Source organism: Bombina bombina, chromosome 4, assembly GCF_027579735.1.
Source record: "Bombina bombina isolate aBomBom1 chromosome 4, aBomBom1.pri, whole genome shotgun sequence".
NCBI lineage: Eukaryota > Metazoa > Chordata > Amphibia > Anura > Bombinatoridae > Bombina > Bombina bombina.
Window position 1 is genome coordinate 369,748,748 of NC_069502.1, and position 17,417 is coordinate 369,766,164.

Here is a 17,417-nt window from a genome sequence, read left to right on the forward strand (position 1 = left end):
GAGCAGATTTCTTTAGGACAATGCCCTACAAAACAGAATTTATGCTTACCTGATAAATTACTTTCTCTTGTGATGTATCGAGTCCACGGATTCATCCTTTACTTGTGGGATATTCTCCTTCCCAACAGGAAGTGGCAAAGAGAGCACACAGCAGAGCTGTCCATATAGCTCCCCCTCCAGCTCCACCCCCCCAGTCATTCGACCGAAGGTTAGGAAGAAAAAGGAGAAACCATAGGGTGCAGTGGTGACTGTAGTTTAAACAAAAAAGCTACCTGACTTAATAGCCAGGGCGGGCCATGGACTCAATATATCACAAGAGAAAGTAATTTATCAGGTAAGCATAAATTCTGTTTTCCCTTGTAAGATGTATCGAGTCCACGGATTCATCCTTTACTTGTGGGATACCAATACTAAAGCTTTAGGACACGGATGAAGGGAGGGAACAAGACAGGTACCTTAAACGGAAGGCACCACTGCTTGTAATACCTTTCTCCCAAAAATAGCCTCCGAAGAAGCAAAAGTATCGAATTTGTAAAATTTGGAAAAAGTATGCAGCGAAGACCAAGTCGCTGCCTTACAAATCTGTTCAACAGATGCCTCATTTTTAAAAGCCCATGTGGAAGCCACTGCTCTGGTAGAATGAGCAGTAATTGTTTCAGGAGGCTGCTGGCCAGCAGTCTCATAGGCCAAACGGATGATGCTTTTCAGCCAAAAGGAAATAGAGGTAGCAGTCGCCTTCTGACCTCTCCTCTTACCAGAATAGATAACAAACAATGAAGGTGTTTGTCTGAAATCCTTAGTTGCTTGTAAATAGAACTTTAAAGCACGAACCACATCAAGATTGTGTAACAGACGTTCCTTCTTCGAAGAAGGATTAGGACACAGAGAAGGAACAACAATTTCCTGGTTAATATTCTTATTAGACACAACCTTAGGAAGAAAAACGGGTTTGGTACGCAAAACTATCTGCATGGAAAACCAGGTAAGGTGAATCACACTGTAAAGCAGATAGCTCTGAAACTCTTCGAGCAGAAGAGATAGCTACCAAAAACAAAACTTTCCAAGATAAAAACTTAATATCTATGGAATGTAGAGGTTCAAACGGAACCCCTTGCAGAACTGAAAGAACTAAATTCAGACTCCATGGCGGAGCCACAGGTCTATAAACAGGCTTGATTCTAACTAAAGCCTGACTAAACGCTTGAACGTCTGGTACCTCTGCCAGACGTTTGTGTAAAAGAATAGACAAAGCAGATATCTGTCCTTTTTAAGGAACTAGCTGATAATCCTTTCTCCAATCCTTCTTGGAGAAAAGACAGTATCCTGGGAATCCTAATCTTACTCCATGAGTAACCCTTGGATTCACACCAAAAAATATATTTTCGCCAAATCTTATGGTAGATTTTCCTGGTGACAGGCTTTCTAGCCTGAATCAGGGTATCAATAACCGACTCAGAGAAACCACGCTTTGATAGAATTAGGCGTTCAATCTCCAAGCAGTCAGACGCAGAGAAAATAGATTTGGATGTTTGAAAGGACCTTGTATTAGAAGGTCCTGCCTCATTAGTAGTGTCCATGGTGGGACAGATGACATGTCCACTAGGTCTGCATACCAGGTACTGCGAGGCCACGCAGGCGCTATCAGAATCACCGAAGCCCTCTCCTGCTTGCTTCTGGCAACCAGACGAGGGAGGAGAGGAAACGGTGGAAAAACATAGGCCAGATTGAAGGACCAAGGCGCTGTTAGAGCATCTATCAGCACCACCTGGGGATCCCGGGACATGGACCCGTAAAGAGGAAGTTTGGTGTTCTGACGGGACACCATCAGATCCAATTCTGGAGTGCCCCATAGCTGAGTCAGCTGGGCAAATACCTCTGGGTGGAGTTCCCACTCCCCCGGGTGAAAAGTCTACTCCTGGGATGTGAATTGCTGAGATGGCAGGAGTGATCCTCCGCCCACCTGATTATTTTGGTTACTTCCATCATTGCTAGGGAACTCCTTGTTCCTCCTTGATGATTGACGTAAGCTACAGTCGTGATGTTGTCCGACTGAAATCTGATGAATTTGGCCGCGGCTAGCTGAGGCCATGCCTGAAGCGCGTTGAATATCACCCTCAGTTCCAGAATTTTTATCGGGAGAAGAGCTTCTTCCCGAGACCATAAGCCCTGAGCTTTCAGGGAGTCCCAGACTGCACCCCAGCCCAACAGACTGGCGTCGGTCGTTACGATGATCCACTCTGGTCTGCGGAAACACATTCCCTGAGACAGGTGATCTTGAGACAACCACAAGAGAAGAGAATCTCTGGTCCCCTGGTCCAGCTGTATTTGAGGAGACAAATCTGCATAATCCCCATTCCACTGATTGAGCATGCATAGTTGCAGTGGTCTGAGGTGTATCCGTGCAAAAGGGACTATGTCCATTGCCGCTACCATTAATCCGATTGTCTCCATGCACTGAGCTACAGATGGCCGAGGAATGGAATTAAGGGCTCGGCAAGTGGTTAAGAGTTTTAACTTTCTGACCTCCGCCAGAAATATTTTCATTTCTACTGAGTCTATCAGAGTTCCTAGGAAGGAAACTCTTGTGAGGGGGGAAGAGAGAACTATTTTTGATGTTCACCTTCCACCCGTGAGACCTCAGAAAGGCCAATACAATTTCCGTGTGAGACTTGGCTCTTTGGAAAGTCGACGCCTGAATTAAGATGTCGTCTAGATAAGGCGCCACTGCTATGCCCCGCGGTCTTAGAACCGCCAGGAGGGACCCTAGCACCTTTGTGAAAATTCTGGGAGCAGTGGCCAACTCGAAAGGAAGAGCCACAAACTGGTAATGCTTGTCCAGAAAGGCGAACCTTCCGAATGGTCTCCATCTTGAATGATGGGACTCTGAGGAATTTGTTTAGAATTTTGAGATCCAGGATTGGTCTGAAAGTTCCTTCTTTCTTGGGAACCACAAACAGGTTTGAGTAAAAACCCAGCCCTCGTTCCGCAATTGGAACTGGGTGGATCACTCCCATTGTATGTAGGTCTTCTACACAGCGTAAGAACGCCTCTTTCTTTGTCTGGTCTGTAGACAGACGAGAAATGTGGAACCTTCCCCATGGAGGGGAGTCCTTGAATTCTAGAAGATATCCCTGGGATACAATCTCTAAGGCCCAGGGATCGAGTACATCTCTTGCCCAGGCCTGAGCAAAGAGAGAGAGTCTGCCCTCTACTAGATCCGGTCCCGGATCGGGGGCTACCCCTTCATGCTGTCTTGGAGGCAGCTGCAGGCTTCTTGGCCTGTTTACCCTTGTTCCAGCCCTGGTAAGGTTTCCAGGCTGACCTGGGTTGGGAAGCGTTACCCTCTTGCTTTGCAGCAGGGGAGGATGAAGCGAGACCGCTCCTGAAATTCCGAAAGGAACGAAAATTATTTTGTTTGTTCTTTATCTTGAAGGACTTGTCCTGAGGGAGAGCATGGCCTTTTCCCCCAGTGATTTCTGAAATAATGTCTTTCAATTCAGGCCCGAAGAGGGCCTTTCCTTTGAAAGGGATGTTCAAGAGTTTGGATTTTGACGACACATCCGCCGACCAGGACTTTAGCCACAGCGCCCTGCGCGCTAAAATGGCGAAACCTGAATTCTTTGCCGCTAACTTAGCTAGTTGGAAAGCGGCATCTGTGATAAAAGAATTAGCCAGCTTAAGAGCCTTAATTCTGTCCATAATGTCCTCATATGAGGGCTCCATCTGGAGCGCATCTTCCAGCGCCTCGAACCAGAAAGCAGCTGCAGTAGTTACAGGAACAATGCACGCAATAGGTTGGAGAAGAAAACCTTGCTGAACAAAAATTTTCTTAAGTAAACCCTCTAATTTTTTATCCATAGGGTCTTTGAAAGCACAACTGTCTTCAATTGGTATGGTTGTGCGTTTAGCAAGTGAAGAAATAGCCCCCTCCACCTTAGGGACCGTCTGCCACGAGTCCCGCATGGGGTCAGATATAGGGAACATTTTCTTAAAAACAGGAGGGGGAACGAAGGGAATACCTGGTCTATATCACTCCCTAGTAACGATATCCGCAATCCTCTTAGGGACCGGGAACACATCAGTGTAAACAGGAACTTCCAGGTACTTGTCCATTTTACACAATTTCTCTGGAACCACCATAGGGCCGCAGTCATCCAGAGTAACTAATACCTCCCTGAGCAATAAGCGGAGGTGTTCTAGTTTAAATTTAAAAGCCAATATATCTGAATCTGTCTGAGGAGAAACCTTTCCTGAACCGGAAATTTCTCCCTCAGACAGCACATCCCTCACCTTAACTTCAGAGCGTTGTGAGGGTATATCGGATACGGCTACTAAAGTGTCAGAATGCTCATTATCTGTTCTTAAAACAGAGCTATCATGCTTTGCAGGTAACACGGGCAGTTTAGATAAGAACTCTGAGAGGGTATTATTCATAACTGCAGCCAAATCTTGCAAGGTAAAAGAGTTAAACGCACTAGAGGTGCTAGGCGTCGTTTGAGCGGGCGTAACTGGTTGTGACACTTGGGGAGAGGTTGATGGGCTAACCTCGTTACCTTCTGTCTGAGAATCATCTTGGGCCACATTTCTAAGTGTAACAATATGTTCTTTAAAGTGTATAGACATATCAGTACAAGTGGGACACATTCTGAGAGGGGGTTCCACCATGGCTTCTAAACACATTGAACAAGGATTTTCCTTGGTGTCAGACATGTTTAACAGACTAGTAGTAAAACAAGCAGGCTTGGAAATCACTTTAATCAAGTAAAAACACACTTTGAAAAAAACGTTACTGTGCCTTTAAGAGATAAAATAAAAAAAGGCACACAATTTTGCAAAACAGTGAAAAAATGCAGCAAACTTTTCGAAATTTTTACAGCATGTACCTAAAGCATTAGTAAGATTGCACGACTAGCAATAAAAACGATTAACCCCTTAATGCCCAAACCGGATCGACAGTAAGCCAAAAAAACGGTTAGAAAACGTTCAGCACCTTGCCACAGCTCTGCTGTGGCCCTACCTGCCCTTAGGAACAAGATTTGTGGGGAAAAAACTTCTTATAGGCCCTCAAACTGCAGAAGGACCCTACATGTGAAACAGCCTGAACTTCTAGTCAAATATAACTGCGCATCTGAGGCGCAAAATTAGGCCCCTCCCACCTCACTACGGAGCTTGTGAGGCCTAAAGAAACACTCCAAAGTGTTTTAATATTAGCCATGTGGTTAACAACCCCTGAAAGAAACCCAAAGGAACCTTCAAAGTGTCTCAAAAAAATGATATTTTCAATAAAACCCGTTTGCCCTGAAAGTAGTGTCAACCAGCATAAACTAGCCCTGTTATGTAAGCTTGAAATTCCATACTTAGTCTCTGAATACAGCTTACCCTTCCCTCATGGGGGATATTATCAGTCTTCTCTAGCATTATCACAGTCTTGTCTAGAAGAAAAAAAGACTAAACATACCTTATTGCAGCCTAACCTGCAAACCGTTCCCCCCAACTGAAGTTTTCTTGTACTCCTCAGTATTTTGTGAGAACAGCAGTGGATTTTAGTTACAACATGCTAAAATCATCTTCCTCCCTGCAGAAATCTTCGTCCTTTCTGCTAGAGAGTAAATAGTACACACCGGTACCATTTAAAATAACAAAATCTTGCTTGTAGAAAATAAAAAACAAAATTTATGCTTACCTGATAAATTCCTTTCTCCTGTAGTGTGGTCAGTCCACGGGTCATCATTACTTCTGGGATATTAACTCCTCCCCAACAGGAAGTGCAAGAGGATTCACCCAGCAGAGCTGCTATATAGCTCCTCCCCTCTACGTCACCTCCAGTCATTCGACCAAGGACCAACGAGAAAGGAGAAGCCAAAGGGTGTAGTGGTGACTGGAGTATAATTCAAAAAATTTCTACCTGCCATAAAAAACAGGGCGGGCCGTGGACTGACCACACTACAGGAGAAAGGAATTTATCAGGTAAGCATAAATTTTGTTTTCTCCTGTTAAGTGTGGTCAGTCCACGGGTCATCATTACTTCTGGGATACCAATACCAAAGCTAAAGTACACGGATGACGGGAGGGACAGGCAGGCTCTTTATACGGAAGGAACCACTGCCTGAAGAACCTTTCTCCCAAAAACAGCCTCCGAAGAAGCAAAAGTGTCAAATTTGTAAAATTTGGAAAAAGTATGAAGAGAAGACCAAGTTGCAGCCTTGCAAATCTGTTCAACAGAAGCCTCATTCTTAAAGGCCCAAGTGGAAGCCACAGCTCTAGTAGAATGTGCTGTAATTCTTTCAGGAGGCTGCTGTCCAGCAGTCTCATAGGCTAACCGTATTATGCTACGAAGCCAAAAAGAGAGAGAGGTAGCCGAAGCTTTTTGACCTCTCCTCTGACCAGAATAAACGACAAACAGGGAAGACGTTTGTCGAAAATCCTTAGTTGCCTGTAGATAAAATTTCAGGGCACGGACTACATCTAGATTGTGTAGCAGACGTTCCTTCTTCGAAGAAGGATTAGGACACAAAGATGGAACCACAATCTCTTGATTGATATTCCTGTTAGTGACCACCTTAGGTAGGAACCCAGGTTTAGTACGCAGAACTACCTTGTCTGAATGAAAAATCAGATAAGGAGAATCACAATGTAAGGCAGATAACTCAGAGACTCTTCAAACCGAGGAAATCGCCATTAAAAACAGAACTTTCCAAGATAACAGCTTGATATCAATGGAATGAAGGGGTTCAAACGGAACACCCTGTAAAACATTAAGAACTAAGTTCAAACTCCATGGTGGAGCAACAGTTTTAAACACAGGCTTGATCCTAGCTAAAGCCTGACAAAAAGCTTGAACGTCCGGAACTTCTGACAGACGTTTGTGTAAAAGAATGGACAGAGCTGAAATCTGTCCCTTTAAAGAACTAGCGGATAAACCCTTTTCTAAACCTTCTTGTAGAAAAGACAATATCCTCGGAATCCTAACCTTACTCCATGAGTAACTCTTGGATTCGCACCAATATAAGTATTTGCGCCATATCTTATGGTAAATCTTTCTGGTAACAGGCTTCCTAGCCTGTATTAAGGTATCAATAACTGACTCAGAAAAACCACGTTTTGATAAAATCAAGCGTTCAATTTCCAAGCAGTCAGCTTCAGAGAAATTAGATTTTGATGTTTGAAGGGACCCTGGATCAGAAGGTCCTGTTTCAGAGGTAGAGACCAAGGTGGACAGGATGACATGTCCACTAGATCTGCATACCAAGTCCTGCGTGGCCATGCAGGCGCTATTAGAATCACGGATGCTCTCTCCTGTTTGATTCTGGCAATCAATCGAGGAAGCATCGGGAAGGGTGGAAACACATAAGCCATCCCGAAGGTCCAAGGTGCTGTCAAAGCATCTATCAGAACCGCTCCCGGATCCCTGGATCTGGACCCGTAACGAGGAAGCTTGGCGTTCTGTCGAGACGCCATGAGATCTATCTCTGGTTTGCCCCAACGTCGAAGTATTTGGGCAAAGACCTCCGGATGAAGTTCCCACTCCCCCGGATGAAAAGTCTGACGACTTAGGAAATCCGCCTCCCAGTTCTCCACTCCCGGGATGTGGATTGCTGATAGGTGGCAAGAGTGAGACTCTGCCCAGCGAATTATCTTTGATACTTCCATCATTGCTAGGGAGCTTCTTGTCCCTCCCTGATGGTTGATGTAAGCTACAGTCGTGATGTTGTCCGACTGAAACCTGATGAACCCCCGAGTTGTTAACTGGGGCCAAGCCAGAAGGGCATTGAGAACTGCTCTCAATTCCAGAATGTTTATTGGTAGGAGACTCTCCTCCTGATTCCATTGTCCCTGAGCCTTCAGAGAATTCCAGACAGCGCCCCAACCTAGTAGGCTGGCGTCTGTTGTTACAATTGTCCAGTCCGGCCTGCTGAATGGCATCCCCCTGGACAGATGTGGCCGAGAAAGCCACCATAGAAGAGAATTTCTGGTCTCTTGATCCAGATTCAGAGTAGGGGACAAGTCTGAGTAATCCCCATTCCACTGACTTAGCATGCACAATTGCAGCGGTCTGAGATGTAGGCGTGCAAAGGGTACTATGTCCATTGCCGCTACCATTAAGCCGATCACCTCCATGCATTGAGCTACTGACGGGTGTTGAATGGAATGAAGGACACGGCATGCATTTTGAAGCTTTGTTAACCTGTCTTCTGTCAGGTAAATCTTCATTTCTACAGAATCTATAAGAGTCCCCAAGAAGGGAACTCTTGTGAGTGGAAAGAGAGAACTCTTCTTTTCGTTCACCTTCCATCCATGCGACCTTAGAAATGCCAGTACTAACTCTGTATGAGACTTGGCAGTTTGAAAGCTTGAAGCTTGTATCAGAATGTCGTCTAGGTACGGAGCTACCGAAATTCCTCGCGGTCTTAGTACCGCCAGAAGAGCACCCAGAACCTTTGTGAAGATTCTTGGAGCCGTAGCCAATCCGAATGGAAGAGCTACAAACTGGTAATGCCTGTCTAGAAAGGCAAACCTTAGATACCGGCAATGATCTTTGTGAATCGGTATGTGAAGGTAAGCATCCTTTAAATCCACTGTGGTCATGTACTGACCCTTTTGGATCATGGGTAAAATTGTCCGAATAGTTTCCATTTTGAACGATGGAACTCTTAGGAATTTGTTTAGGATCTTTAAATCCAAGATTGGCCTGAAAGTTCCCTCTTTTTTGGGAACCACAAACAGATTTGAGTAAAACCCTTGTTCCGACCGCGGAACCGGATGGATCACTCCCATTAATAAAAGATCTTGTACGCAGCGTAGAAACGCCTCTTTCTTTATTTGGTTTGTTGACAACCTTGACAGATGAAATCTCCCTCTTGGGGGAGAGGATTTGAAGTCCAGAAGGTATCCCTGAGATATGATCTCTAACGCCCAGGGATCCTGGACATCTCTTGCCCAAGCCTGGGCGAAGAGAGAAAGTCTGCCCCCCACTAGATCCGTTCCCGGATCGGGGGCCCTCAATTCATGCTGTCTTAGGGGCAGCAGCAGGTTTCCTGGCCTGCTTGCCCTTGTTCCAGGACTGGTTAGGTCTCCAGCCTTGTCTGTAGCGAGCAACAGCTCCTTCCTGTTTTGGTGCAGAGGAAGTTGATGCTGCTCCTGCTTTGAAATTACGAAAGGAACAAAAATTAGACTGTCTAGCCTTAGGTTTGGCTCTGTCTTGAGGCAGGGCATGGCCTTTACCTCCTGTAATGTCAGCGATAATTTCTTTCAACCCGGGCCCGAATAAGGTCTGCCCTTTGAAAGGAATATTAAGCAATTTAGATTTAGAAGTAACATCAGCTGACCAGGATTTTAGCCACAGTGCTCTGCGCGCCTGAATGGCGAATCCGGAATTCTTAGCCGTAAGTTTAGTTAAATGTACTACGGCATCCGAAATAAATGAGTTAGCTAACTTAAGGGCTTTAAGCTTGTGTGTAATCTCATCTAATGGAGCTGATTCAAGTGTCTCTTCCAGAGACTCAAACCAAAATGCTGCTGCAGCCGTGACAGGAGCAATGCATGCAAGAGGTTGCAATATAAAACCTTGTTGAACAAACATTTTCTTAAGGTAACCCTCTAACTTTTTATCCATTGGATCTGAAAAGGCGCAGCTATCCTCCACCGGGATAGTGGTACGCTTAGCTAAAGTAGAAACTGCTCCCTCCACCTTAGGGACCGTTTGCCATAAGTCCCGTGTGGTGGCGTCTATTGGAAACATCTTTCTAAATATTGGAGGGGGTGAGAACGGCACACCGGGTCTATCCCACTCCTTAGTAACAATTTCAGTAAGTCTCTTAGGTATAGGAAAAACGTCAGTACTCGACGGTACCGCAAAATATTTATCCAACCTACACAATTTCTCTGGTATTGCAACTGTGTTACAATCATTCAGAGCCGCTAACACCTCCCCTAGTAATACACGGAGGTTTTCCAGCTTAAATTTAAAATTTGAAATATCTGAATCCAGTCTGTTTGGATCAGAACCGTCACCCGCAGAATGAAGCTCTCCGTCCTCATGTTCTGCAAATTGTGACGCAGTGTCTGACATGGCCCTAATATTATCAGCGCACTCTGTTCTCACCCCAGAGTGATCACGCTTACCTCTTAGTTCTGGTAATTTAGCCAAAACTTCAGTCATAACAGTAGCCATATCCTGTATGTGATTTGTAATGGCCGCCCAGATGTACTCGGCGCTACAATATCACGCACCTCCCGAGCGGGAGATGCAGGTACTGACACGTGAGGCGAGTTAGTCGGCATAACTCTCCCCTCGTTGTTTGGTGAAATATGTTCAATTTGTACAGATTGACTTTTATTTAAAGTAGCATCAATGCAGTTAGTACATAAATTTCTATTGGGCTCCACTTTAGCACATATAGCACAGATATCTTCCTCTGAATCAGACATGTTTAACACACTAACAAATAAACTAGCAACTTGGAAATACTTTTCAAGTAATTTACTATAATATGAAAACGTACTGTGCCTATAAGAAGCACAGAAAAAGTTATGACAGTTGAAAATTGATAAACTGAAAAGTTATAGCATCAAATCTTTGTAAAAAACACACTTTTAGCAAAGGATTGCTCCCATTAGCAAAGGATAACTAACCCTGATAGCAGAAAAAAAAAAATACAGAAATAAACGTTTTTTATCACAGTCAACTACAATCTCACAGCTCTGCTGTGAGTGATTACCTCCCTCAAAACAAGTTTTGAAGACCCCTGAATTCTGTAGAGATGAACCGGATCATGCAGGGAAGACAATAAACTTCTGACTGGATTTTTTGATGCGTAGCAAAAGCGCCAAAAAAGGCCCCTCCCCCTCATACACAACAGTGAGAGAGATCAGTAAACTGTCATAAATTAAATAAAAACGACTGCCAAGTGGAAAAAATATTGCCCAAAACATTTTTTCACCCAGTACCTCAGAAAATTAAACGATTTTACATGCCACCAAAAAACGTTTAACATAAATAAATTAAGTGTTATTAAAAAGCCTGTTGCTAGTCCCTGCAAATTAGGCTAAAGTTTTATGCATATAGTATAATTCCAGTGAAGTGCCATTCCCCAGAATACTGAAGTGTAAAATATACATACATGACAGCCTGATACCAGTTGCTGCTACTGCATTTAAGGCTGAGTTTACATTATATCGGTATGGCAGAATTTTCTCATCAATTCCATTGTCAGAAAATAATAAGCTGCTACATACCTCTTGCAGATTAATCTGCCCGCTGTCCCCTGATCTGAAGTTTACCTCTCCTCAGATGGCCGAGAAACAGCAATATGATCTTAACTACGCCGGCTAAAATCATAGAAAAAACTCAGGTAGATTCTTCTTCAAATTCTACCAGAGAAGGAATAACACACTCCGGTGCTATTATAAAATAACAAACTTTTGATTGAAGGTATAAAACTAAGTATAATCACCACAGTCCTCTCACACATCCTATCTATTCGTTGGGTGCAAGAGAATGACTGGGGGTGACGTAGAGGGGAGGAGCTATATAGCAGCTCTGCTGGGTGAATCCTCTTGCACTTCCTGTTGGGGAGGAGTTAATATCCCAGAAGTAATGATGACCCGTGGACTGACCACACTTAACAGGAGAAACTAAATTTTTTTACCACATTCACTTTACACTTCCGATTGCTTAGAGCCGGCAAAGAGAATGACTGGGGGGTGGAGCTGGAGGGGGAGCTATATGGACAGCTCTGCTGTGTGCTCTCTTTGCTACTTCCTGTTGGGAAGGAGAATATCCCACAAGTAAAGGATGAATTCGTGGACTCGATACATCTTACAAGAGAAAATGCCCTTTTAAGGACTATTGGTAGTTTAGTATTAGATTAGGGGGTGTTTTTTTTATCTTGGGGGGGGATTTTTTATTTTTATAGGGGTATTAGTTTAGGTTTCATTTTATTATTTTGGATAGCTTTGTTTATTTTTTTCTATATTTTTACTTTTTTATTTTCTGTAGCTTGGGGGTTACATTTTTAACACATAGACTGCCTTCTGGACAGGCTTATCAACTAGTTACAATATTAGAGGATTTGTCCTCTATGATGTAAAATGCTGATGTATATAAACGAATCTCACATTTTAAATCATATGTTACCTCCCAGCAATAGCACTTAAAAGGAAGCCTGTGCAAAGCTTCTAAATTCAAAGCAATTCCAAATGAAAGTATTTTACAGCACCTCCATAAAATAATTTCCATTATGATAGCACAAAATGTTTTAAAAAGTTTATATGGAGGTGCTGTGAACGACTTTCATTTGGAATTGCATCAAATTTTAAATGCTGCATTTAAAAGTGAATTATTTTACCATATGTCAGTGAACGTTTACAAAACTTTGATCCAATTTGCAAGACGCCTTTTCGTTTCAGCCAATAGGAAAGTGGAAGAAGAATATGTATTTCTTTTTTAAGCCATTTATTTTAATGCCACAACAGAAAAAAATGGGCATTTTACTGTAACTTTTTATTTAGAAGAGCTATTTCAATAGACTACTTTTTTTTGTTTTTTTTACATTGAGCTCAGATAAATGTATGCAGAGCAAAATAAAAGATCCCAACAGTTACCCATTTTGCAGGAAAATCCTGCATCTCTGTTGAAGCTCCTGCTTTAAAAGAGCACACAACAATTTTTTATTATTATTTATTTTTCATTTTGTTAGCATTTTATCTCCTCTGCTGAGGCCATTCAGGCACAAATGTGTAGAATTTAGCTTAAAGGGTAAATTTTTGCATTTCCTGCAAATTGTATCAGAGTTTTGTGTTTGCTAGCATATGTTTAAACCATGCAATTTAAAATGTGAGATTCATGTATATTTATCAGCATTTTAGCAAATATATCTGTAGAATATAGCAGGGTCAGGTTTGTGAAGTCTTGCGTTACAGTATGGTACAGCTATACCGCTGAAATATTGGCTATTGCACGTGGAATGGCCAGTAAGGCATATTACGAGTCGTGGCGGTATAGCTATACCACAAGCCTTTTAGCCTATAACGCAACGTCAATTCCGCACTAAAATTACGTTTGAGTGCGGGATTTTCCATAGCGCCGTATTACAGGTTGTGCGGTCCGGCTAAAATGCTTGCGTTCCAGCCTATACTGACACAATCCATTCCGCCATCTGAGACCAGTAGTTAGAATTTTGCAAAACAAAAATGTTTCACAAAACTCATAACTAAAATGTTACAAAGTACACTAACACCCATAAACTACCTATTAACCACTAAACCGCCAAATACTATATTAAACCTATCAACCCCTAATCTGTCACCCACCCACATCGCAACTATTAAATAAACCTATTAACCCCTAATACGCCACCCGCCCACACTAACTAAATCTAGTAACCCCTAATCTACTATTCCCAAAATCGATGTCACTAAATAAAATGATTAAAGGGACAGTACACTGTAAAATTGTTTTTCCATAAATGTATTTTAAATGACTTGTTATACCAACTGCAAAGTATAACATATTTGAGAAATTGCATTTTCGGGAATATTTGTGTATCTGAAGTAGCTGGTTGTGTGCTTTGAAACCACAGCCTATTACAATGGGTTGAGCTTCAGATAATATCAGATCTCATTATGTTATCACTTTTATGTACACAGACTTGCTTCCTTATCTTATATTTGTCTGGAACACCAAAGCTCAATACATAGAGAGAACAATGGAAAATTATCATTTTATTACTTAACTGTCATGCCCCCCACTGAGGGTGTAATCTCTTCTGCTGACTGTGTTTACTTAGGCTTGTCAATAGCGTATACGCCAATATCAAAACTTTCAGTAAAGGTTGGGAAACCACAAGCTACATCACCTATTTCAAATGCTGAAATATGAGTAAAGGAGCTACTTGCAACCAATTTAATACACTCTAGCAGGTAAAAAGGATCATTGGGAATACAGGTGGCCCTCGTTTTACAACGGTTCAATTTACACCGTTTCAGAATAACAACCTTTTTTTCCAGTCATATGACTGCTATTGAAAAGCATTGAGAAGCAGTGCATTTATTAAAATAGCCATTAGGTGGAGCTGTCCGCTTGTGTTGCAGCAAAGCCAAGTAAGCTGAAATTAACCAGTTTAACCAGACCTGAGCTATCGAGCAGATTTCAAAGGGACAAGATCTTCCTGTCTATAAATCAGTCCAGATTGGAATGCATAGAAAGAACTGTTTGCAGAAAAATGCAAGTGAAGTCTGTGTTGTGTGATTATTTTATTAGGTTTATAATGCTGTTTAGCAAATGTTTTTGTTAATTTAACTTAGTATAATTATATATTCTGTGTTGTGTGATTATTTTATTAGGTTTATAATGCTGTTTAGCAAATGTGTTTGTTCATTTAACTTAGTTTAATTATATATTCTGTGTTGTGTGATTATTTTATTAGGTTTATAATGCTGTTTATCATTTAAAGTCTTCATTTCAAAGCTTTAAAAATAATGTATTAGGTGTTACTTATGACAATTTTGAGAGGGGCCTAGAACCTAACTCCCTCACTTTCCATTGACTTACATTATAAACTGGGTTTCAATTTACAACGGTTTCGATTTACAACCATTACTTCTGGAACCTAACCCCGGCGTAAACTGAGGGCTACCTGTAATTTAAAGGGGAGAAAGTTTTTGGGTGAACTGTCCCTTTAACCCCTAATCCGCCACCCGACACTAAATAAACCTATTAACCCCTAAACCTCCAGTCCCCCACATCGTAACTAATAAACTAAACCTATTAACCCCTAAACTGCCGCCCCCCACATCACAAAACACTAAATTAATCTATTAACCCCTAAACCTAATACCGCCTAACTTTAAATTAAAAGTTATAACTATATATCTTAAAATAAATAAATAAAAACTTACCTGTGAAATAAAACTAAACTATAAATTAACCTAACATAGGGGGGTGGAGTTAACTGCCGAACTGGATGGTCGCATTTCTATAGAGCTCCCGGCTCCAATTATTTACACTGAACTGAGTCCCAGTACTTGAAATTACTTTAAGAACGAGCTTGAGAGCCTTAACAAGCCCTATACTGCTTCCCAACACGACCAACCGCATAGTGAACAAGACATCTGAAATACTCAAAATGGTGGAGTCCTCGTGTGAACAGAAACTTATATGTATATTAAAAGATTGCTTCTCACAATTCAAGCGAGAACTTGCAAAGGCGTTTGGGCAGAAACATGCAGCTGATGTGTCTTCTGAAGACCCTGAGAAACTACAGAGTTCTGTTGAGGGTAATCTCTGCAATCGCCCCGACATAATTTTGTGAAACTGGATTCGAAGGCGCCCTAGAGCAGGATTTGAGACTTGGGTCTGTACTAAACACTCCACTACCGGATGTGGCAGCCGTCCATCTGGATGGGCATACGATCTGGTATCGGGGTCATTCCGTCCAACTGCAGGACCTAAGTGGACACGTGGTGGGGCCATATCCTAGCCCGACCAAACAACAGGGGAACCTCTGTCTTACATATACCTCCTCTTTAGCTCGGGAGTCGAGTGGTGGAGCGATCCCAGCAAGCAGCGATAATTCTCCTATGCTTCCAAAACGAGGCTCCTGGTTGCTGTTCATACAAAAGAGTGGCCCTAGCAATGAATGGAGGAAAGAGTCTCCGTTTGTATGTGCCGGAATACTATTCTCTAATGTTGGAGAGTGTACTGCCAGGGAGACCCACTACTAGTGGTCCGATCAGTCTTTGGGGCAGCGAGTTTATAGACTTGGCAGAGGAACTTTTTATTTTGAAACTTTTATTGTCTTGTGCAACTACTGCTTGGACTATACCGACTATGCAGCCACACGTGAAACAAGATGGCGTGGGGAACTGCTCTTTGAAATACCAGCGACTTGGGACTCAGACTTGGTACCTAACTCTTCGGCTTGGCGCTCTGGTGTGGGCTGTATAGGTTAAAGATTCTCTTGTTAGATTAGTTTTGGATCTGACAAGGCTCCTATTCAGTCTTAACACCACAATTGTTTATTCTACTCACTTTTATAGAATGTTATGCTTATTTGTTTTAAAGGGTTTTTTGTTTTGTTTAATTGTAACATACTCTCAAGGAATGGTGGTTGACTAATGAAGGTATATAGATCTGATATTCATACACCCACAGTATTTGAGTGCAAAATAGTTCAGTATCAACAGCCGTATTTCTGCAATGCTCTATTCTCTGTGTTAGTAATCTATAGTGTCTGGGAAAGAATATAAGAAGTTGCTTACAAACATGACCTGACTATCAATTATGTTGAATACACAGCTTCTCCACTTTTTCATACCTTTCCATGACCTAGTAAATTGTTCATTTTTTAGAAATTGCAGAAACAAGCCACTGAAGATTTATAGGCAATTTATTAGTTACATAATGCACAAATTCTCTTGTCTGAGAAATCCTCCCTTTCCCAAGATTCATGTATAGTGAAATTCATGTTGAGACGTCTAACAGCACATATCTATGTTGGTCTACATAAATAAGTTATAGCTGCACATGTGTTTGCTCTTTAGAGCCCCATAATATATTAGGATGTGATGTTTTTTATTTTCCTGGTCTAATGTTATCTAAACCCTAATAATATAAAGGGCACCGTTTGTTCATTTCTTTTTGGTATATATGGGAGGTTACAAAATAACTCAAATGTTATTTCAAAAGAATTTTCTATAATACATTACGAACTCCATTTCCCTTAACACGGCCAATATTAAGTTATGTCCTGAATTAATTAAGTAATGATCAGAGAAGACTTTTTACCCAACCTAAATGACTTTTCTCACCCATAGTTTGTTAGCAAATTATTCATATATAGAGATCCCTCTCTTAGCTATGACTTGCTGCCCTACTGTCAGCGGCCGAGACGGTGAGGCGTGCAATCTCATTTCAAATAGGAATCTCACCTATCTTACTTGAGTGGGAGGTATGGAAGTGATATGTCCTTTTTAGTTAACTCTATATATGAGAAGACAAGTTATATGTATAGCTCAATCCATGATACAAGCGAGCCCAGTCAGACATGGTTAAAGGTGGTTCTTATTTCCACATACTCAATACTATATATCAGCGACTATAATTTATTAGCTCACTCCAGCTATGATATTTCACACTATGTATGAACACTGCAGGCTATATAACAATGCTGAGGCAACAGCATTATTCGTAGAGACTTCTAGTACAAACCTAATGATAGGTGCAACCTGCTGACAAGTAACCACAAATAGGAGACTAGCTTAATGAACAAATATATCTATGATAGTTGTAGAGGCTAAGTTATACTTTCTATGTATGTAGACTTATATGTTAGTGGATATGATTCTGATACTCTTGTGCCGAGAAATAATTTATAAGTCAGCTAACCGACATCAGTCACATAATATCCTAATTAACC

General features: G+C 41.8%; 1 protein-coding gene across 1 annotated transcript in view; it reads right to left on the reverse strand.

The window, feature by feature from the left end:
- TNIK (TRAF2 and NCK interacting kinase) overlaps positions 1-17,417 on the reverse strand; it is a 949,249-nt gene that overhangs the window by 216,164 nt on the left and 715,668 nt on the right.